Source organism: Lingula anatina, chromosome 4 (assembly GCF_051362555.1).
Source record: "Lingula anatina isolate TDL-2025a chromosome 4, LinAna3.0, whole genome shotgun sequence".
Lineage (NCBI taxonomy): Eukaryota > Metazoa > Brachiopoda > Lingulata > Lingulida > Lingulidae > Lingula > Lingula anatina.
The window spans coordinates 20,863,819-20,888,092 of record NC_141770.1 but is presented as its reverse complement, the minus strand read 5'-3'; the positions used below and the strand labels follow the sequence as shown (position 1 = coordinate 20,888,092).

The 24,274-nt window shown below is 37.4% G+C and overlaps 1 protein-coding gene and 1 long non-coding RNA gene across 9 annotated transcripts in view; one reads left to right on the top strand and one right to left on the bottom strand.

Moving 5' to 3' along the window:
- Positions 1–24,274, top strand: part of LOC106159310 (zinc finger homeobox protein 3) — a 92,377-nt gene that overhangs the window by 28,456 nt on the left and 39,647 nt on the right. For 3 of the 8 annotated variants that reach the window (XM_013535546.2, XM_013535565.2, XM_013535544.2), the window contains exon 5: positions 1,619–1,698. The gene's annotated coding sequence lies outside the window, so the exon portion shown is untranslated. Of the gene's footprint in view, positions 1–946; positions 1,161–1,386; positions 1,453–1,618; positions 1,699–11,180; positions 11,825–13,630; positions 13,817–22,234; positions 22,374–24,274 lie in introns of those variants that run through there. The other 5 variants (XM_013535552.2, XM_013535554.2, XM_013535558.2 and 2 more) reach the window with 5 other exon arrangements.
- On the bottom strand, positions 4,891–6,648 carry LOC147762558 (uncharacterized). The gene is made up of 2 exons (XR_015333721.1): positions 6,224–6,648; positions 4,891–5,469 (listed from the first exon to the last, which is right to left on the bottom strand). It is a non-coding gene; the product is annotated as an uncharacterized LOC147762558 (long non-coding RNA).

Genomic DNA, 24,274 nt, shown 5'->3' with positions numbered 1-24,274 from the left:
TCAATTTGAAATAAAGACTTTTGAGCTGTGCATTTTGGAGCACTCAATTTGGATACCCATAAATGACCTTAGAATAAAAAGAAAAAAACTGGCTGCATAGCATTAGAGAGATCAAAATTCCAAAAGTTGGAAGGTAAAAATGTTTCCTACTTAGCCATGATTTCAAACAAACATTTGCAAAGTTTCAGAAAAACAAACACATTTGCTAAACAAACTCTGGGGTTGCCAAAGTACACAGATTGTAGAACAGGTGTAGAGAGACAGTTAATCGAGGGTTTTTCTAGACAAGTTCTCACCTTCATTCCCCCTCCCTCCCAAAGCATGTAGGAGTAGCTTAATAAAGAATTTCTCTTTTTCACACCTTGTTGCATGGTTATGAATAGTAGACAGGATTGAGTAGAGGTGAATGACAGGTCTGCTTGAAAACCTATAAATCTATTTCTCTTCTCTATAAAAAAGTTATCACCCTGTTCATAAATGACCTGTTAGTAATGAAACAGTGCCCCCACCCCCCAACTTGGTAATTAAAAGGTGATATGAGCCTGTGGAAATCATTATCATTGTTGTTTGATTGTAAAGCAGGGCTGTTAATTGAGCTGCCATGACAGCATAATAAATGTTCAGCAATTATGATTGTAAGTATTAGAACACGTCTTTGAGATGAGGATGAAAAGAGGTGTTAAAACTTGCAGCCATAAAGGCAGTGTTTGGTGGTTATTATTCCTCTGTAATTAATGAGACATTTGAGTCTGGAGAAATTTCTTCTTAAGAGGCAACATTATGAAGGTGTCTGAGAAGAAGACCAAAAACATTTGCAAATGACAGGAGCACTTCCCTTCTTGATTTGCACTTTTCTGACCAAAAGAGAGAAAGAGATGAATTATGTGAAGAGGGCAATGTAGGGCCAGGACAGAGTCTTATCTAACCAAGGCATTTAGTTCTGAGATCACGCAGTGGGCAATTAATCATTTAATATTTCGGCCACAGCGGTGTCACAGAGATAATGAGTTATGTGGTATTTTTATCTCTCCGCTGTCTTGTGTCACAGCTCTCTCTCTATTTCTCTCCATGTGACTTCCACCAAAAGCCAACACTGACGACACCACCTCTCCTCTCTGCTCATGGTCCAGTTTGGAAACTGACGAGGCAATCAGTTTGAGGTTTGTTGCTGGCATGACATCACAAGTACCATGTTGTTGATCACCGACACTCATTAGTGTCAGCATTCAAGCCACCCACTTAACAAGACCAGCCGAGGCTGGATTAATTTTGAAAGTAGGTCAGGTGATGGAAGAGGGGTGTAATTATCACCACCTGGGTGCTCTTAGGTTTTGTCTCCAGGAGCTGCCGTGGCTCGGACAGGCGTACGTTGAGTTGAGTTGAGGTATCTCTAGTGGATTGCAGCAGCATCTGATGGAGTGCCTAAGCTTGTAGGCTCTGACAGTAGAAACCGTGGGTGACTTAGGTTTTAATCAAGACAGTCTGCTGTTTGTCATATTGTAGAGTAGTCACAGTCGGGCTGCTGAAGAGCCCAGTGCCGTCCCCGTGGCGAAACAGTGTGTAGATTGGGCTGGATGAGACAACCGCACAACTATTTCTGTTTTTTTTTTCTTTCCAGAGGAAGATTGAGAGAGACAGTTTGTAGATATCCAGCCAGAACAGGGCAAGAAAAAGTGAGAAGCTTACTCCTCATTGAAGGTATGAATGCTTTCTTTAAAAAGTTATTTTGTTATGTTGATGCGATTAAAGTTACAATAAAAGATCCCTAAAACAACAGCTGAAAATCAGATTTAAGACCACTCCAATATTTCATTGTCTCACATGATACCTTCATTAAGGAATGGGGCTGTTGATCTCACAGTAGCCTTTTCCTTTTGAAGAATCTATTATTGTAACTTTCAGTGCATGACACAGCTGATGGAATAATTTTTAGATATAATTTAGTTTTATTTATATAAATATGCATGTTATATATATATTATTCAATTCTGCCTTATATATATATATATATATATTAACTTTCATTCCCCTCTGTCAACTTTGTGCTCCATTTCCCAGCCCGTCCTCACTGTCAGGCAGTAAAAGATGAGGCTTTGTTGACTGATGTTATCTGAGAGCGCCTTTTGTTTCCAGCGACATTCTTCTATATATGCAGCACTAACACTTACAAAAGAGAAGCAGGCACACAGTGGTGAATATATTAAATTGTTACATTCAGAACAATGAGTTGACATGAACTTCAAAATTTTCCTACGGCAGGAGGTAATGTGGGTTGTTGAATGAGAAAAAAAAGATACAAAGAAAAGTGGGAAAGGATGCATCTTTGTAAAAAAAAAAAAGTTGCTTAGTATCAGATTTACATTTGTGATTATCAACATAATGGCTGAGTGTCGTATGCCGAAACTTTCTCACCTTGGATATGCTTGATTTGTTCACCAATTGAAATTGCAGGTGTCTAAATTGCAATCCAATGCATTAATTTCTCTCATTTGCAGTTGTAGCGTGTTGTGTGGTCTCTTATTTTTTTACACAGCTGACAGCTGCATCAACTCATTCTTACATTTCCATTTAAAAAAAGTTATTTTTAGCTGATATCAAAATTAGTTATAACTAATTTAAAAGTACAGGATTCTTTGTATTTTAGATTTGTCCTTCACTCTCTCTTTCTCTGACAGAAAGATCATCACCATTATTTCAAAAATAATCTTAACACACTAGTTATTTTTCCAGAAATAATTCATATTAAAAAATATGAGAAAAAGTTTCATAAAAATTTCACTGGTGTGATGGTGTTATATGGTGGGATTCTAGTTAGTGTTGGAAAACATGACAAGGCAGCACAGACGGAGGGAACCTAAATATCGATTACAGTCAAATTCCAAAAATGACAACAACATGTGTTTTCTTCAATCAAAGGCAGACGTTATAGTCTCATTAATAGACTGGCAAAGATTAGGTCAGAAAATTCTCCCATTCAACTTCAGTTTAGAACCACGTTGTGACAGAAAACTCCTCTCTCCTTCCCCCCCCCACCCCCCCCACCCCCCATTCAGCATTAGTTCAGATAAATGAAGATGTTCTAGAAGAAAACAGGACAGGTTAATTAGTATGAAAAAGCAACATATATTTGATCTGTATGAATTATATCCTGCAACAATGTATTTTTTTGAATGAACATGACCTATTTCATTTTTTTCTGGTACAATGCATGTAAAAGTGTTTGTAGTACACGTGTCCATGCATGCATTCGTGCAGGTGGGTGCTCACACACACACACACACACACACACACACACCATCTACAGCATCTCTACAAGGCATTTCTGTATAATCAGTGTACAATTTCAATTTTTAAATAAAACATACCTTACATACAACCAAGAGCTTGAAGTGAACTGATTTGATTTATTAGAAGTTTGACTCAATAACGTCTCCTGATCCCTGGCCCTCCGCGTTCCACGCTAATGACATTACAATGAGATGCATACATCAGATAACTGCTTGTTTGCTGCTGGTGGAGATGAGTGTGCAAAAACCATTGTCTTAAATTTCAGGTTAATTAACCCACAGAGGGCGATTGATCCCCTCGGACTCGTGTATAGAAGATTTGGTTTACTTCTCAACAAGTGGAATGGAACTCCAATGTGGATGTTTATGTATTTTGTTTTGTGTGTAGTCATATTGGAGAGTATATCTGTCATGATGTAAAGTATGAGTTATATGACATGCACTTACATGATAGATTTATCTGTTCAAAAGCATCCCTGTGCTTAAGATTATATATATATATATATATATATATATATATATATATATATATATATATATATATATATATATATATATATATATATATATATATATATATATATAAATGAGCCGTACTTTAAAAAAATGTCAAAATATGCACTCTCTCTCTCTCTCTCTCTCACACACACACACACACACACACACACACACACACACACACACACACACACACACACACACACACACACGTCTACATGTGATCTATTACATAAGTCCAACCATCACTGATTATGCTCTGTCAAGGCTTACTCCTGGGTTGGCAAGTAAATAGTTGACCTTATTCAATTCTGCCTTACATATCTCTCCAATCTAATGACTAAACTGGGGTATTCCTGGAAAAGGAAGGACATCGTGACATCATTAAGGATGACCTCTTCTGTCCGTCGATTTTTTAAAAAAACATTTATTACATAATGATTATTTGCTATAGTATGTCATTTATTACAGTGAATCAGTTTTATATATAATTCTGGGAAGTAGGGACAATGTAGGGCAAATGACCTCATCAACGTGGGTGTACCTTTATCACAAAATTATGCAGAGCTTAGAGGTATTTATTTTAGCCCCTTTTAGCCTCAGCATGACAGAGATAAACCTTGTTTGCTCTTAAAAATCTATTTCCTAGTATTTGCATGAAAACCCATCATTGTTACTTTTATCATTAATTAATTATTTATTTACCATTTCGCTTATTCTTTTGTGTCCATTTATTTAATACACCCATTTATTCATTTGTTATATGGGTATTGTTTAAGCCAGAAAAGATAACGAAATAATGATACATGGACACATTTAAAGTACCCCAATGTTTTCAGTGGACCTATTATTTAAAGCATGGCATGTCGTAGGTGTAATTTGGAGATTCTTATTATAGTTAATGGTCTTTGTACAAAATGTGCTAATAGTTAAACAAAAAATGTTATTGTCCACACAGTGATTGTTTGCAATTATGTTTTTTTTTTCTTCATGCTGTCAGTCCTTTTCATTTTCGTGTGTGTTGTTCATTTTTTATCAATGATATCTTCACTTTTAACTTTTAACTATTGTACGTAAATGCAATAAGAAAAACCACAGAGAGTAGTGAGAAAAATAATACTTGTGCAGTAGTAAATAAAGGATACAGAGCATGAAGAAATGTATACAACATATACAAAATGATATGCAGTGCATCCATCTATGTCTTGGCATTATTGGAGAAAGTTGTAGTACAATGGAGTGAGGAGATGGGGGTCTTCCCAAGCCAACCAGCCATTCATTAAGCTAGTGTTTCACTTGTTTGCTTGCTGTTTGGCAAGTCTAGCAGAAGGTTCAATCGGGATTGTAAAAGTCGCCATCCATCATTCGCTCACAGTAACTACCATTTCATTGATCTGTGACTCCAGAGAGTACCTCACGGCCCTCGCGAGTCCACAATCGATGCACATGTAGTTAACGTAGTATGAGTTTTTCTCCAGACCCAGATCACTATCTCCAACTCACAGTTCAGTCGTATTTGCCTGACCAATCCTATTTGTAAAAATTATATTTTGCGTTTTCTTTTAGTATCATTTTTTTCTTCTCCTCATTTTTAGTATATATTCCTTGTAAATAAGCAAGCCTTTGACTTTCATGCTGTGATTAACACTAATTACTTAACCCTCCTCTACTTCTCCTCTCTCCCCTAAAAAATATAATAAATAGATATAAAAAAGTAAAATAACTCACTCAAATTATGCCTTAAGAATGCTGATCACATTTACATAAGTGCAACAGAGTTGTTGTCATTGAAAATAATCTTTGTTTGTTTGTTTAGAAATATACTACTTCTTAATTACCAGACAGTTTAAATCTTCATTGCTTGTATGATATTGAACAAAACTGTACTGTATGGACCATATGTATTATCCATACAGTTAACTGGCCAAATTCTATAATTACAAATTAGCCACGTTAATTTACAATCTGTTACCATGGTGATGTGTAAGTACATCTTTTATCATTTGATTGGTCAGAATAAGATCTCATCAGTGGTTGAACTAAAATGTAATGCCAATAGTGGAATAGTATGTACAATATCATAACGGAAGTCTGTCCAGCAGCATCTGAATGAGATAAGCTTTCAGCCCGATTTCTGTATCTTGAGGTAAATGGTGCTTTGTTTCTCTTTAATTTTTGGGGTGGTCATTGAATATACAGGTGTTCATTGTTTTTAGTAATGATTTTTTAAAAATATTAATTTTGAATGATAAGTAAAAAACAGACTGTAATGCCTAGATGTGTAATATGAAGAAAAGAATCAATGATTGCGTTGTTGTTGTTGTATGATGATATTTCTGTGATGGCTTCGGGTGTTGTAATGTTACTGCATGGTGAGAACTCTATCTCTATCAAGTATGTAATGTCACTGTATATCACAGTAAGTGTTACTCCATTACCAGTTGTACAGTCACTGTATGGTGAGAACTGAGGAACAGCATCAAGCATTGTATTGTTACTGGTGCTGTGTTGTCACTGGCTGTGTTCATGTTCTTGCTTTTCTCATTCATCCGTGTCCAATATATTACTTGCATACAGTCTTTACGCTCAATCACTGTATCTTGTTAGTGACCAGTGGCCCATTCATAGCAAGTGCCCTCTGACCAAACTGGACATTGCTTGGACACTGGTTGAAGTACCTTAACACTGACCCCTATACTGTATCTGTCCTGATTCACTGATATAGAGTAACCATTAGAGTGATAGCACTGACCAATGGGTTTGTAACAAGTCTGGTCAGCTCTGTCCAGACAGACTGACCTAAATAGTTTGGCCTCAAAATGGACATGGCCAGAGTCAGATGACCTCTGGAATAAGACTAATGGCAGATATGTAGGGGGGGGGGGGTTATTTTATTTTATTTTATTATTATTATTATTATTTTTTTTTTTTTTGTGGGAAAATAGAAAAACTTAGGCATTTGCATATTTGAGGGGGGAAAGGGAGGAAAGATGGGATGAAATATGTTATCTAGTTTTATTGGGGAGGAAAAAGAAGGATACAGGCAGACAGACAGATGGACAGACATTCAGAGGGAAGGAGATGGGGGATCTAGGAAGTTTGTAGCTGTAGAATGAAAAATGGCATATATATTAATGTAGATGAGGTATATTTGAAGGTGGATTTGGTGAAGGAGAGATAAAATCGCTTGCATTGCTAATATTATTATTATTTTATTATTATTATTATTATTATTATTAGAAATGGGGGCAAGATACAGAACATAGGAATGAATGAATTTATAGGTGAAGCAGTAAAAGACAAGTAATAGAGAGAGAAATAAGGGTTGAGTTAAGTCAATCCACCTTGAGAAGGTATCTGAAGAATATGATTTATGGTGGTAATAATTACAAGAGAGACCAGATGATGATGTTAACTTCATGCTATGTGACAGCTAAGTCAGGTGTGGTTAGAATTCCCAAAGTGCAAAAAAAAAGAAGAAAAAAAAATAGTAAGTAAAAGCATCACCCCATCCATCTCTGTTATCCTGGATTGAAGGGAAGTAATAACTGTTCTAATTATCGCATAACAGCACATAAAATGCTCCATTTATTCAACAAGCCGAGATTTGCTGGCATTAATTAGTCACGGAAAGTTCATGCTAGTATTATGACAGACTTGGCATTTTACTAACGACACAGATGAAGCTTAAGAAAAATACTCATTACAAGAGGTCGAAGCCTGTTAACTGAACTTGTCGGCAGAGACCTGTCACTGCGATAGTCATATCATTTGATGGTAGAAGAAAGAAGAGAATCTTTGTTTGTTAGATGAAAAAAAAGAAAAAAAATATCATGAGAAGCAAAATAATTGCTGTTGCATGTTGCAGTGTCGTCCGCTTGCAGGGTGATCCTGACATGACAGGTAAAATATCGTTCTCTTATTTTCTTCTGCAGCTTATGGATGACAGCAGACAATAGCTAAAAATATTTTAAGAAGAATATTTTCAGATGAAAATTGTTTCTATAGGATTGATTTCTAAATTCCAAGAAAAAACTAATATCGGTTTTAAGAAGTGTTACTTAAGGCTGGATTTGAGAAAGACTTTCAGTGATTCCATGATTTTCCTCACCCTCTCCCCTCCCATCTTTTGGGGTCCACCTCCAAAACCAGTAACCCAGACCATTGCTGATGAAGAGAAGAGATCACATGTCAGTTAATCAGTTTGGAAGAAAAATAGTCTAGTCATTAGGGGGCAGAGTTTGAAGCGTCCAGGACATCTCTTCTCATTTAGATAGAAAATATTTGTGTATTGGCTGCGGTGATGTGAGCAAGCTGGGATATGCAGTGCCCAAGCATGGTGTCCTAGAGTTAAACATCACACCAGTACTACATTGTTACATAGCTTACAAACTGAAACTAATCTGAGTGCAAATATCAAAAGAAGAAAATTAAACACTTAAATTATGTTCTTTATTTATGTTCCTCTGCCTTATCCGTGTGTCCTATATTTTATTGTGAGGAAAAAGGCAGTAGCCCTCTGGTTTCAAGGGATGGATTGCCATTTTAGGAGATTGTTTGATCAAGTCTTGGTAATGGTAAATGGTAAATGACAAATTTAGAGAAATGTAAACTGTACATCTTTCTACACAGTCAACTTCAGCAAAGAAAACAGAGAAATGTCATGCTTTGAGTAATTGCATAAAGATTTTGACATTGTTCCATCTTCAGACTGCTTGAAAATGTGGGAGGAAAAAAATGGAGGCTTAAAATGATCTAATGAACTGAACGGTCTTAGTAATAAGCCACTTTCTTCAGGAGAACTCGTTGAAAATTTGATGCAGATGGAGCCATTAACTTAACTATATTTACATCACTTTGGTAACAAAGTCCATATTTAAGATCAGAATGCTGTTGTTCTACTGAAGAAGTCCCACATTCCTCCACATCATAGCCACCTAATCTGATTTTTCAGCGGTTTGGAAATTTGTGATTTCTTAATTGAAGCCGAGCTGTTAGAGAAAAGTCGCTGCATCATTTGTTTCAGCGTCGGGGGGTCTGTCAATATGATAACACCTTTCCTCTTGGGTCATAAACGTTGCAAGCAATAAGTGATTTTATCATATTTGTATATCTAAAAAAAAAGTCTGGGATATTGGATGATATTTTTCTCCGAATCATTGACTTGACGGCACTTTCTAGTAATCAGCTATCGATCCATAAGAAATTAACGCTGAGCTGGATATTTTTGTGTTGGTAGGTTTGATAAAACATTAAAGTGGAATCTCTGAAGATTTAGGGAATGATCATGAATTATTCATTTTATCATATTGCATACTGGTCCCTGTTGCAAACAAAACTCAATTAATACAGTAATTAAGAACTGATATGTGGAGACGATGGTCTTCCGATTCCTGCGATAGCTCCATGTGCTGTGCAGTCAACCAGGACTCATTACAGCATGCTATCCCAGAGATCAATAGGACGGCAGTCTGTATCAATGGCCAAAACTGCTTCATACATCCTAGTAAGCAAATACCCCCAAGGGAATCACTGTTTTTTTCTCTGTCGCTCTGTCCAGTTTGAACTGATAAAAACTTGTCCAGGCAAATGAGCAATACGTTGGCTGATGTCGGGAATCTCTGGAATTGTGATTTTGATGCAGAAGTCATTTAGAAATTGCTTGAGTTAATTAGCATTGCTCATTTCCTATGGTTGATTAGGTACATCATAATCCACATGGTAGGTGAACTCAGATGTATGCATATACGCAGGAAACTACTGGAAAGCCTATTGCTGTTGTATATATATGTGACGAGAAGGAGGAGTTATGAGTTCAATTTTAGTTAAGTATGTAGTTTAGTGCATAGGCATAGACACAAACATGCACATTTGCATACACACACACACACACACACATACACACACACACACACACACACATCCCACTTCTTTAAGCACGTATTTCACTAGATTATCTTTTTTTTTTTTTTTGTATTCCTGTCACTCTGCACCCCCCTCCCTCCACACCCACACCCCCTCCCCCTCTTCAGATCCTGTCCGAACTTTAAGCAAACTGTTATATAGTGTGTCAGCAAGGCATGATGGCTAATCAACAGAGTTGTCTCCCATGCACACATGTGTTTGTTGAAGTATCAGTAAATCAGAAAACTATTCAGTTGAGGCCAGGTGTTACAGAGTTAGAGAGAGATGGACGTTTTTTAACTACCGTTGCTATGGCAATCCCAAAAAGAGAGCTTATCTGATATGAGAGGAACGAGGAGCTCACTGTGGATTCTGTTACTTTTCCCGGTGCAGATCTTGTGGAGTTTTTGTCTCCTGGGTGGCAGAGAGGATCTTAATCAAGAAAATGATGAATGAGAAAGGCTATACTTAAGGAGAAAATAGGTGTAGGCTTGATTTGGGAAAAGTTCAGAGTGTTTTGTTCAGTTTGTTCATTACTTTGTGAGTCTGTAGGTGTTAGTTAATTCTGGCACAGCTCACTTGTAACAAGAGACCTCAACTCGCTACCCAGTCAAATTAGATAAGCTGTTTTAATTTTGTGAAAACTAGCATGCTGCTAATCAAGTTTTATGGCCTGTTTGCCTTGGACCTCTGGAAGTGCTTTGCGTTATTTAGACTTTGATTTTTCAAGTGGTTCCAACTTGGTTTACAACCCCCAATTAACATTCAGTGCTGGAATTTAAAACCATTGAATTTAATTTTTTAAGGCACTTGAAGATACCCTGTTGCACCTGAAAATTATGGTGCTAATAACCGCCTTCCTGGAAGTCCCACTGTTCCCTGATGCGGACCAGAAGGCTGGTTATTATATGGGCTTGACAGCTCTTAATACAGCCCATGATCTGCTGATGTGGAATATTAAGAGTCACCTGCAAAGATCACTTTTTCCCCCTGCTCCTTTACAAATCAAGGCAATGACAAAACAACTGCCCTTTTATCTGCTCTGCTCTCTCTCTCTCTCTTTCTCTCTCGTACTCTGATCTGACAGACAGTTTACATCCGTCATTAGCTAATCAAGCTGGAGATCAGAGTTGATCTGCAGCGAGGAATTGTGCTGGAGAGCCATAGCTCCTTATGTAAATTTACACAGAGTTAGGATATTACACGCTGATTATACATGCAACCCATTACCCTGGCCCTGACCCTCGGCTCAATTAATCTCTGTTGTTTAGTTATCCCCCCCCCCCCTTCCACCCCTGCACCTCCTCGATCTTTTCCTTTTTCACACCCCTCTCCCCGCAACTAGATAGGTGCCAGCATAAAGCTTTGTGTAATTAGACTCTCCCTAATCAGAGTGAGAGATTTTTACAAAAGCAAGGGGCCCCAACTGGAAACCCGATCACTGCTGATTAGCATAGCATTTTTCAGATTACCGGGCTCCATATAGCACACACACTCTGTCATTAATGAAAGCTGCCTGTTTTTGATAATTATACAAGTCTCTGGCAGTCAGGCTGAACAGTCATGCAGGCAGAGAAACTGGGCTCGGTCTTGACGGGGACTGGAGAAGACATTAACTAGTGCTGGAATTAACGTCTGATGCAGAAGGATGCAACCCATCCAGATTGGATTTTTAATTTAACTCCCCTAGCGGTGGGGGTGATTAGTCGACCAACCCAATGCTAATATTTGAAGACGGCTTAGGCAGACACAATAAGTTGCTATTTATTATCAGATGGAGAGGAGCTGAATGGGGCTGTGTAATTAGGGCGTCTTATATAGGTATGTGGCTTACACTGCGAGGGTCACTGCAGCACAGCACTCTGACATCAACGAGGAAGAAGACACTTTAAATGAGGCGCAACCAAAGGAGAGAGAAAAAGAGAGACAAATAAAGTCAGAGAGAGGAACTGAGACTACTGATTTCCATTGATTTGACTTTAAAGCACTGTGACCTGGACATTACCCCTGATAGGTGGCACTGTGTATGTGCGGAGAGAAGAGGTGGGAACTTTGAAGGCACAAGTTCCACGACACATACACACACTCTTGTTGTTGGGCTACAGTTTTACAACAGACATTAAGTACAAAGATAGGTGAGCACTGAGCACATGTGTTAATTGATAATCACATGACCTTCCAGCCTAGCCGAGGTTATCGGCTGTGTTACATGCACCGAGAAAAGTCATGGAAGAGCTGTAAGATTAATTACTCCATTGAATGGTTTATAAGTCCTGATTCCAGCTTTATAACCTGCCTTATTCGCTGTTATGAACAATTTGTCAATAATTTATCTATGTTGTTGCTATTGACTTGGGAAATAAAAAGTGACGTCAAAGGTGTAAATCAGAGATAAAAAAAGATTATGGAGCATTAATGAATACTTAATTTGGCAATAGAAATAATTAAATCCCTGGTTCAACTGGCCTTAGGTGGGGAGGTGAGCCCCTTTAATTGTTTATTTAGTCTGAATGGGGAGTATTGCCTTAAAAAAGTTTAAAAGGAAGCGGGGTTTGCTTGTTCAGCCTCCAAACATTAAGGCTTATGATTTAATTTTGGCTCCAGAGTGATTGCATTGTGGCCCTGATTTAAATGTTGGAGTAGAATTATGTCCCAGCTAATTGAAACTGCAGACAAAGGGGTCGACAAACACGATGATGTGTGCCCTGCACAACTGCCATGAAAGGTGGTAATCGTTAGAATAATGGCCCATTATGATTTAAGATGACCCAGGGAAAGAACAAAAGGTCAGCGTTGGATGGCTTGATTTGCTGATTTACTTTAGGGCCTCTATTGGAATTCCTAATCTCTCGTACTTGCATAATTTCAACTTGGTTGCAGGCAGTCATGTGAAAATCAGTTGCGCGTCTTTTGTCCCATGGTGAGATCAAAACGATTTGAAAGGGAATTGTTTAGAGCAATGTTTCCCCCTGTTGTGAACATTACTATGGGTTTACATCTGACCTTCCATATGGCTTTCCCCCATCATCTCTCCCATAAATATGTGTCCCCTTTTCTTCGCCACAAGGCCGGTTGCAGAATTAACGTTGTTTATGAACTTTTTTATCATCACAGTGTGATCTTCCTTTTTTTTGTCTTATGCTTGTTGGGCCAAGGATAGAATACTTGCGCTGCATGTTAAATTGTTCAATCTGCATTGGGAATGATTATGTTGCTGATAAGCCAGAGATAATGGGGCTAGTCCCCTATTTGTGTCTGTGTTCTGATGAAGAAATAATGTGGAGATTGAATGCTTTGTGAATCATTGACCTGTGTTCGGTGGAGGATTATGCACTGTTGTCATGGTAGGCCCGAGCATAAAAAACAACTTGTTGCTTTTGTTCACCTACACCATTGTGTGAGGAAGGCATTTAAAGTAGAGGAATGCGCAGATATTAATAACAGCCCAGCGACTTGTTTTTTGTCATTTCACCCCTCATATTGTTCACCTCCGTCAAAGTGGAAGTTGCTAACAAGTCACCCGAGAGCCCACCGGGCATTATCTGTCATTTGTTTGGATTTGTGACATCATTTGGCAGCAGAAGGGGACCGTCCAATGTGTTGTTACATACTTAAGTCCCTCCAGTCATTAATTTAAAAGCGGGAGTTGACCCATTCTTGCTTGAAACCAAAGACACCCGCACTGACAATACGTCGGCTCTGAAGGGAACAATAAGAGGAAAAACAAAGTCGTGTTGGGGTTGGTTAACAAAAGAAAGCCTCTATATTAGTTATTAATGCGCGAGTGTTTTTTTACCTGATTCAATACACACGGTATTATAACTTGTTTAACTAAGCTGATGAATGCGGCGAAAGGCTGGAGGCTTTGGAGGGCAGCTAGGTGTGCAGATCAAATTATCGCCCAGTGTAATTAGACTATTGGGATGTAAATTTTCGGTGGGCGAAAAACAGGGGGCGCTAGTTATGAGGTGTGGCTTGATCACGAGAGTGGAAAAAAGAAAAATTAACAGCTCTCACAGATTGTTAGCTGAGACAAATGACTTTGACAAATGCTGGTCCGCAGCTGGCCCAAGTGCTTTCCGTGCGTGTTCTCTACTCAGGGTTATATACTATAAAGGAGAGGTGAGGTCAGTATTAATTAGAATGTGTCTTGAACTTAACATTTCATCCATATATTGGATAGGTATTGACAGGATAATTGGCCAGGATATTAGAGACCTGTTATTTGCTCAGTTCAATGGTGACAAGTTGGAGGACAGGTACGACTTCAGAAGGGAATGGGTGGGGAACTGACACGAGGAGGGGGGAGGGGGAGGACACAGGCTTGTCAGTAGGGGGAAGGAAAAAAGGGGGGAATAGGACTTAAAGGTGTGACAAGAGGGGTAGGTGGAAGAAGACACAAGTGTGACAACAGGGGGGGCGGGGGGGGGCAGGGCACAGGTATGAGGGATTGAGGAGATGTGGGGGAAGAATGCCACCTAGATTAAATAGGAACCCCTATTAAAGGGCACTGTCAGGTGTAACAGAGAGTCAGGTGGGGGCTTAATTGCCTTAAGAACTGATAAGACATATTAATCTAAGGTGGGGCCTTAATTACCCAAATTAGTGATAAGAGATTGAACTTAAAGGTGGGGATTTTAATTACCCAATTACTGATAAGGGATATAAGTATAAAATGATAGGATATACATAAATGTGGGTTTCATATTAATGTTCAGTTATGTGTATGTCAAATACATTTTAATGAGCAGGAAGACTTGGTTGTGTTCGTTTATGTGTGTAAGTGTAATATTTTTGAGTATGTGTGTGTGTGTGAGTTAGTGAAGTGACATTAGTGGCTAGGAAGCCCCAGGGATACTCCAGTAGTTAATGTAATCTAATTGCTGCTGCCATTTTCTCTGCGTTTTGATCAAGTATTTCTTTTGGCAATTTGGGAATACTTTTGTCTGCAGGAGAATGGATTTTTAGATCTTTTTCTATAGGCAATTAAGCGCCATTTTCTGTCCGGCACTTCAGCCCAGATTGAGAGATTGTCCCTGGCGAAGAGGGAGATTATAAATACAACTTAAATCATTCCTGTATTAGCAACTCCAAGCTGAAATCTTATTAATTGATTTTCCCCGTGTATGTGATTGATATGTGAAAAATATTTCCTGCCCACTTCTGATTGAACCGCAGTAATATGAAGGTAATGGGCTGACTGGGATGGTCTCTGGTGTCACATAATAACCAGCATTGATCAGAGCTGAAATGTCATGCTTTAGGTTGTAGCCATTTGGGCAAAAGGGTCAGGAGGGGTGGAGGGGACTGCCGGGAGGGGGGGGGGGATTGAAGGGGATGGTGTTACATCATACCTTCAGGATATGGTCAATAGGGAAGTTTGTGACATTATCTCACTCTCATGCTGGACAAAGGCCACATGACGTCCACTGGACTTTTCACCCGTGTCGGTGAAACGCACAAGAGCACTGTTGTTAACCCCTTCCTCGAACTACGTGATATTATCACACTGTGCAAATGTCCACTTCCCTATAAAACAAAATGCTAGACAAGGCCATGTTGTATCCAGGAAGGTTTCTTCTTCTTCTGGGTTTTCGTTCAACAAATTTTTGGTGACTAGCTACAGAGATGTTTGTGATCAGTAAGGTTAATCTTTTTTCTCTCTCAGTGTTTTTTTTTTTTTTTTTTTTCACAATAAACATTTGAATCTTGTGAAGCAGCAACTTTCTAGAACTGATAAAATATTTTTATGAATGGCTTCTGCAGTTATGTTGAAATCTTGTCTCTGGATATCATTAAGCCAAGGTGTGACAAGACTTTTTTTTCATCATGCTTGAAAAAAATTAAGCATGGTTTTGCAGTCCAACAGACAGATGCAATTTTGCAATTCATTTATTAATATAGAAAAATGGCATTGTGCTGTCATGTACAAGATGTGAATTGTCTTACATGTGATATGAAATAATGAATCTGAGACGAGAGGTTTTCACTTATTGCGTCTGACATTGCCAACCCTTTAAGGAAAGTGAATTATGAGGAAATTTCTGATATATTATTACTTAATGTGAGTTTCTTATTGAATATTAACAAAGGAGTAGTGACTGCACAGTTAATATATTTCCCCCTTAAGCTGTCGGGTGTGCTGAAATTAAGTCTGTGTTTTCTACCTTAACCTCTTAGCTCCCTGTCATTAATATGTCAGGCCATCCAAAAGGGCTGAGGAATATGGCATAGCACAACTAATTAGCTTAATGTACGATGAATATTACGATAACACTGTGGCACCATTTTAATTTGCGTGTGTCTTGTTTGGTAGAGATAAGAAATGACATTAGCATATGTGACAACAATTGTGCTGGGTGTCACGCAGGACTCCTTCAGATTGGGACGTTAATTGTGAGCGGGAGTTTGAGTGCTGTGGACTGTGAGATGACGGCCATATGTCTTCACTGATGTGACATAACCAGTGACATAGGATTAACAGGGAGGTGGTACCAGGTGCCCCCTGAATTATAGATATGCAACCCCCTCAAGGAAAAAATCATATATTTATTCATCACTGGCTTTCAGGGGTAATTTTTGCTTGATTTATTGATAACCAATTTAAATACTTTGTTCAGTCTGTTTGTCGTCATGCTTTTCAAATGATATAACCTTTGAAACAATGAAATTGATCACAATCTCATCAAATCAGATTTATTTTATGTTGCATAATAGTTTGGTGAGTTTATTGACAACTTAAAATGATGTGTGTGGGTTTTATTTTAATCTGTCCTCCATGAAAAAAAATCATTCTCAAACTTATTAAAATTTGATTTACTTTATGACCTACCAGGAAAATAGATAAGATAGAGTTGACCTAGTGTTGACTCGTTTAGCTACCAAAAATTGCTTGAAGATGGGAGTTCAAAAAGAACAAAGGCAGTTCTGTATATATGACACTTAGACTGGGCAGATCAAGCTTTGATAAGACTTGCCCCAAATTGCGGAGAGGACTTTTAAAAGACCGCACTAAAGATGTAATTATCATCCTGATTCTCTGTTTTAAATGCAAAAAATGAAGTTACAGGTTTTATTTGCAATACCCTATAATTAGCATTTTGACAAGTAAAACATAGATTGTAAAAATCCAGTATCAAATTCTGCTGCTAAGACTATAATTAGCAGCTTTGATGTTTAAAAGATACAACTTAGATTGAAAGTTAGTTCATTTACCAGTGTGTTTCTCGTAAAGCATTTTGGTTTTTTATAAAACGAGGGGGAGGACAGGACATTTTTTAGATTTTTCTTAGTCAGATTGGAAAAGTGACAAGATAAAAAGTTATAGAAAGGCATGGATTTGAACCCAGGCTAACATTTGTTACAAGAGTATATTACATTTTTTATTTCACCTTTCCTTGTATTACCTTGATGGTCTAGTTAACATCTACCGGAGCAGATAAACACAGCTTGCTTCTCTGCGCCTTAATGAAAATGCATTTTTATGCTGCATTCCAGCGTTGTCTTGTACTGATTTGATGATCTAATTAATTAGCATTAATCACCATTCTTACCATATGGAAAGCTACTTGCTCCGAGGCTGTTTGATCCTTTTAACAACAAGCCTGCATCTGTCATCTTCATATCATCGTAATGAGCTGAATCTACAAACATAGCTGGCGGCTGCTCTTAATATCTGGTGTGAAGCTTTTGTCATCTAGCTCAGAGTACAGTTACAGATCTCTAATGACAATTACAGTTGACAAGATGGCTTAGATTTTAGGCACAGGGGAGACAGTACAGTTTTCTCCTGACCCATTCTATATCTTTTTTTTTCTTGCACTACTTAAATGCATTTGAGGCAGTTGTCTTAGCAATCAAGCAATATTAAAAAACAATTTCAGGCTAATTTCTGTTTTAGAGTCTAGTTGTGTATTTTTTTTTTTTTTTCTAAGCTGCAATTTACAATTGTTAAAGTGCTTCAAAATAAGGATAGTCATACTTCAGTTTTGTTATTATAGTCTTCTGTCCAGTTGGGAACATTGATAAGTTGATGTCCAAAAAAAAAAGCCATTTAGCTAAGAATGAAGATTTCTTTTAATCCTTAAAAAAGAGCCTTTGCTCTGTAAATGAGTTAATTGGAAAATGCCTTTAATTTAAATATGTGTTACTCCGTTTTTTTCCTTAAAAATTTTCAGTCTGGATGAGGTGAACATGTTGGCTGGCATTTCCTATGTGTGACGCACTAGAGGTGTTATGGTTATAATAAATGGGTCTCAGTCCCTTTTCATGGTGGTCCTCCAAACAGTGGATCCTCTCGCCATATTGTCTACTTACGCTTACAAAATGCCTAAAGCAAAGCCCGGGACAGAAATTGTGCAAAGGTTTTAATAATCAAAGAATTGTCTAAAATGTATGAAAACCTGTTTGTTGAAGTAAAAATTGCTTCACCCACCCCCCACCCCCATAGTTGAATGTTTGCCCCCCTCCCCCATCTTGTTGAGGTTAGATTACCTCTTAAATGGCCAAAGACTCCTGTTCCCTATAATTTCCCTAATGTCCCTATACATTAGTATAGCTGGTGCCAGTAAGTACAATAACTAGTGGCTGAATTGTGATGAATTGCCTGCGTTTTGATGTGAAACCATTCCATAACATGTCCAAATCTCTCCCCCTCCATCCAGTAACCATGGGCAAGTCCAGCTCTCTTCTGAGGTCAAACAGAGGTCAGTGAAGGGTCATGTAGGGGCCATCAGACTGACCATCTCAGCCACCAATAGATCATGTACATAGCTAAGTGTTTATAGACAATCCTAACCTTGTTGTTGTTGTTTTTGTTGATGGTGATAATTTTATTTGTAATGTTTGTTGTATGTTTATGCGATTAGTTTGTGGGTTGGTTTTTTTTTTAGGCAGCAGTTCAGTATCACTGCCAGATAGAGCACCAAATAGAATTCTGCAACCTATAGTTGATTTTACACATTCTAGATTATACTCTGTGTTGTTAGGAAACAATATATTTATAATTATTTTACAATTATGTCAGGAAAAGTTTGATCTCTAATGAGAATTAATTTTTTTGTTCACAGGGTTTTGATAGTCAGTTCCATCCATAGCACAGTGTGAGGAGCTCAATTACAGCTCTCTGTTGTTGGCAATTTCAGAGTTTTAATTATTATTTATACATTATTTACTTATTTATTTATCTTATATAAATTGGATCCTTTTAGCCCCCTTAGTTAACCCAACTTGAGATATGGCACTGGACCTAGAGCAAGTCATTTATTGTGGACCTTTTCTGGCCAAAAGGGCAGTTCCTTCTGATCCGTGGACCTCACCCCCCACAACCCCCACCCACACCCACCCTGCTATATGTGATTAGGCCATCAAAGGTTATGTAAACACAAAAGCTGAAGAAATAAGTCTAAAACTAGGTTTTTAAAGCCTGTAGTCCCACAGTGGTACTTATCCCACAGTTATTAAAATGAGTTATCATTTTTGGTTCCACATTTTATGTAGTGCTGCCATTATGAATTTCATTTGAGGAAAATAATGAAATTAAAGCATTTTCAAGCACTTTTTTATGCATATCGCAATGCACATTACGATGTCTTGAAAACGCTCATTATCACTTCCTAATGCAACCTTTTCACCTGACTATTTTCAAAATATGAAAATAGTAATAATGTTAAGGTTCAATAATTCATGTGTGGAGCCATTTCTTCTTCAGTGAGACGCAATGAATTAATGGATCTTTATCAAGTAAAGGTCAGAGCATTTTAGCGGATAAAAGAGAGTGTTTATTATAAAGATTAATAATTACATCCAGAGAGGAAGTTGTCATAGGGGTTTGAAGGATCAGTTACCTGAAGACTGAAGACATTGTGAAGAGGGAGTTTTAATCATCACTTGAAACTTAAGGCAATGTAAATATGCAGAAGCTTCTATTTCTGTTTTAAATTCCATGGTATTTTTTCCCTTTTATCATTATTCTTTTATGATACTGTAGGAGCGAATTGACTAGCTTTTAACATTGCCTTCCTTTTTCTTTTGGTGCAATGTAACTTTTAAAACGACAAAATGGTTTTGAAATGTACACACAACCACTTTCTTCTGTCAGTTTTAATTAAAATTTACATTGTAACATGTAATTAATTTTGTACAACATTTTTTTTACTCAAGATGCTTGATTAGAAGACACAATCAACAATAGAATGGAATCAATCTGTATGTGTTTATTGGTTGGTTGCTGAAGCAGAATTCCCTTCTCTCAGCAGCTCCCTCTATGTATCTGTCTGACATGAATTCTTCCTCTTATTGGTCAGTTTCTTTCCTTTTATTTGTTAATGAAGGTTTAGAAAATAAGTGTTTTTTTGTGAGAAAGGGTCAAAGATGGAAATTTGAGTTATTTATTCACTTATTATTATTATTCTTGTAATTATATCCCCTTCAGAGGAGATCAGACAATGCAGCCAAGATGTCCACAGGCTTGTAGGAACATAGGAAAAAAAGTAGGATGATAGTTACCTGGAAAAATTCTGATGTGTCTGTCACACTTTGGTTATGTAAGGAAAAATTAATCCAGCATTTGAGGGGGGGGTCTGAAAAGATCATACAAAGTTTTCTTTTTCTTTACTTCTTTTGGTGTCATAGATTTGCAAAAAAAAAAAAAAAAAAAAAAAAAAAAACAAACAAAAAAAAAACAATAATAGTAATGATAAGTGAATAAAATGGCATGGAGATGGAAATAATATTAGACTGAGATGTTTTTGCATGCATTAGCTCAGCCAGAGTTAATCCCAAGATTGAGAGGAACTAGCAAATCCAGAAAGGTGGCAATGTTTCAGTATTTATAAGTAGTTTACTGGTGTGTGCCAGCAATTGTTCCTTGAGTGAAAGATTTTGGCACACATGCAGGAATTATAGTGACAGCACTGACTACTACTATACTACTACAGCTAGTACTACTACTACTACCACTACTATCATCACTGCTTCTGGTGCATTTTCATGCAGACCCATTTTTGTAACTACAAGCAATTAGTCTGATAGGAAGTAACCAAGAGAGATCAAATTCCTATAGCTTTAAAGATGACAGCTAAGTTTCGGAAAAGAGTTCTAACATTTCCTTTTCAGGAAACCTAATGAATAATGTCTAAAGCAAAGCTTATGAGCATTATAAGGTAGAATATTTTACTCATTAGAAGCAAAGGTAGGAGTAAGTGTCCCACAAAAATTATTTGATAAGAAAAATGAGTGAGTTAAGTGTGTTGATCATGAGTCAACAATATTTTTACTAGTAATAAATATGGTTGTTTATAAGAAAGTTTGGAATAAGCGAAATGTTTGACATTTATGAGTAATTACAGTATCACTGTCCTCAAGGGATAAAAGAACCATGAATATCTCTGTGTCACTTTTGTTTGCAACATATGACAACTGATCTACCGATTTTTCTCATATGAAATTACGAATGACTTTTCATGTTGACATTTGACTAGTGCCATCTGATATATTGGGAAAAAGTGATTGTCATAAAGAGAAGAATAATCATCGTCATTTCAATTGAATATTCATTAAATAGGCCTTAAATAACCAAATACGAGATGAGTTTTGTCTTCATTTGTTAACTAGAGGGAAAATCAGCCATTGGTTGATATTGTGGGTCCACTCTTAAATATCTTAACATATACTGGTACTTCACATGCCAGTGTGAAGATCAGATTATGAAATATTTATGTGGCATTTAGCTCTTGGAACAAAGGAGTCAACTGCAACAGAGGAAAATGAGGCTGGGACTGGGCTTCTAATCATGTGGATTGGTTAGATGTATTTTATTTGAATTTATTTTACAACATTTATGAATTTATAGATAAATTGATTAATTAAATGATTCCATTTATTTATCACTTTTTATGTAAATGAGAAGTATTAGACAGGGCAGGGAAAAATGTTTATCAAGAGAAAAAACTCACGATCTTAAATTGGTTGAGGTCTTAATTTTAGCAGGAAGGAAGAATTATTTCAAGTTTGTTGAGGTCATGCGGCAGTCAAAAGGTAACATGCTGTCTTTAGTTTGACTCTTAATGATCTCGGATATCATGACATGCTGTGTTGGCCGTGGCCTAATGCACTGAAATAATAGGACATGACACCCTTTTTAGTTTCACAGGGACCATCGTATAATTAATACCACCCTATGCTAATGCCATTTCCAGACACCTCTAATCACCAAAAACTCCATTATATATGAGTGCAAAAGCTTTGATATATTTTAATATTTTCACCTTCAAAATTGATTGTTTAATTAAGAATTCAAAATGTGTTTCGTTTGCATGATGAGAGGAATATCTATAAGTTATGTAAATTTAATGGCATAGGAAGGCGCATTGAGGCTCTGGTTAATGGGGGCTATCATGGAATGCGAGCCAGCTAATGACACACACAATGTTTGCATCTACTTAAAATGTGGTCGCTTTTTTTTTCTAATTGTAATTCATAATTCAAAATATGACAGTGATGAACTGTGAACAGACACTGTTGGGAGATGAGACTACATTGTTTGACTTGGTGTAACTCCTGGTGGAAGCGTTATTTGTTTGTAACCACAGCCATTGACAGTTGACAGGAAAAGACAACAAAAAAAAGGTGTGGACATTTTTTCCTTGGAGTCATGAAACAACAGAGCATATTCTACCACTTGAAGTAAGTCCTTTGATAACATGAGTGATATATGATTTTCAAGTTAGCTTTGATTTCCCACTTCCCATCCAATTGTGTTTTTCTTTAAAAAAACATGATTGCTACTTGTCCTGTGTGACAGTATAGTTCTGTCACATGTGGGGACAATGACAGTGCATTCTTCCTGTGGCCAGTAGCTGAATGCATGGTTTTACTCTAAATGTGGGAAGAACCTTGGATATATTACTAAGGCTGTTTAGTTTGCCTTCTTAAGGGTATTGTGAGAAGAGGTGGTACTAATTCTTTCTCACAGCTCGCCTTGGTCACTGGACAGGGTATAAAGCACACCTACCCTAGCGTGACAGTCTGAAATGTATCTCTCGGATCGCTTGACCTTTATTTTAAAGTATGAAAAGCGCCGAATGGCCTCCAGCTCAACCCTCCGTAATGATTAATCTCGGTTCCAGTTGGATGCCTTCATCAGGCGGCATGCAATCACAGAAATGGAATTTATTGCTTTTTATTCCATGGAATTCTCGGTGCTTTCGCCTCTCTCCACATCTGAGAGGTTATAACCTTAAAGTGGCAAGGCAAATAGAAGAAATATAGTTCCTGGCCTATTCCTTAAGACTGTGGATGTTTAACCACTGGGCAGTTTCTATTTAAGTCTTGGCTGGTTAGGAGCCGTACAATAGGGACGAGCTAGGAAGTCAGTTTCTGCACTCTATTGAAATTAGATGATTTTTTTCGCTTCACTCAATTCACCATAATGTGGAGGTGTATATTTAAGGGATGCCTTTGCAAGTTCCATACAGATCTTCAGGATTTTGTGATTTTGTGTCAATATGTATAGCCACCTTTTCAAGCTTGAACGGGGCCATTTTATTTCTGCAGTCAGACTCCTGATCAAATATTGACATATCTCCACCATGTCCTGCTGGTGATATACTGCTTGAACAGCACATACTTCATTCTTCTGATCTTTAAATTATACTTCATAGCTGTCATATCTATGTAACTTGTATATATTTTATTCTGAAATTATCTGGGAGAGCATTAAATAACAGTATGTGTATTTTTTCCTGCTAAGGGATGGGGTCAGTGTTTTTTTAAAAGGTAAGGAAGTGTTGAATGGTAAACAATACTTATTCTTGATTGTAATGCATTTTGGATAATTTGAATTTTAAAAAATTCATTGAAAATATTTTGAAAGATTTTTTTTCTTTTCTATATTGAATTGAAAGCAATAATGCAATTAAAGCTGAAGTGATGGTTTCCAGAAGTTTGGGCTGTAAATAGTTTTATGGCTGCAAAAGAGGCAATTAAAATACAGAAGTTTCCACAAGTTTGCGATAAGATAACAAAGACCTAGATTTCTTAGGACATTGTTAATTGATTAAAAACTAATATATAGTGTTATCGGGACTGCCGCAGCTAAGTCCACCATGGCGTGGGAGATTTGTTTTGTGGGATTGAAATATTTGTGCAGCTTTGCTTCAATAAATTAAGTTAGAAACTTATAAATCCTCAGCAATTTGCCCATTGTTTGGCGACCACATTGGATAGCCCCGGTATGGGAGCAAATCTCTGATGACTCCAAAACCAGGTCTATGTCTTTGTGCTAGTGAGACTGATAGGTTTACAGCAGATATGGAAGTTCTTTACAAGTGGGGAGAAGTTAAATGCGACTAGAGCTGCTGAGAAATTACACGGTGTAATGATGGATTTTGAATTCCCTCGCCTAATAGTGGGGGCTACAAAACTGTTAGCAAGGGTCCCAGTGGACTTCTCGGGACAAGATATCACCGATGATTGGTTACTTTAAGTTGAGATGTCTAATGCTCGCATTCAGCACCGTTTGTTAATGGTCATATTTCACATGCAAAATTAAGTTTCTGTTGCAGAAATGTATCTAACATGTGAGA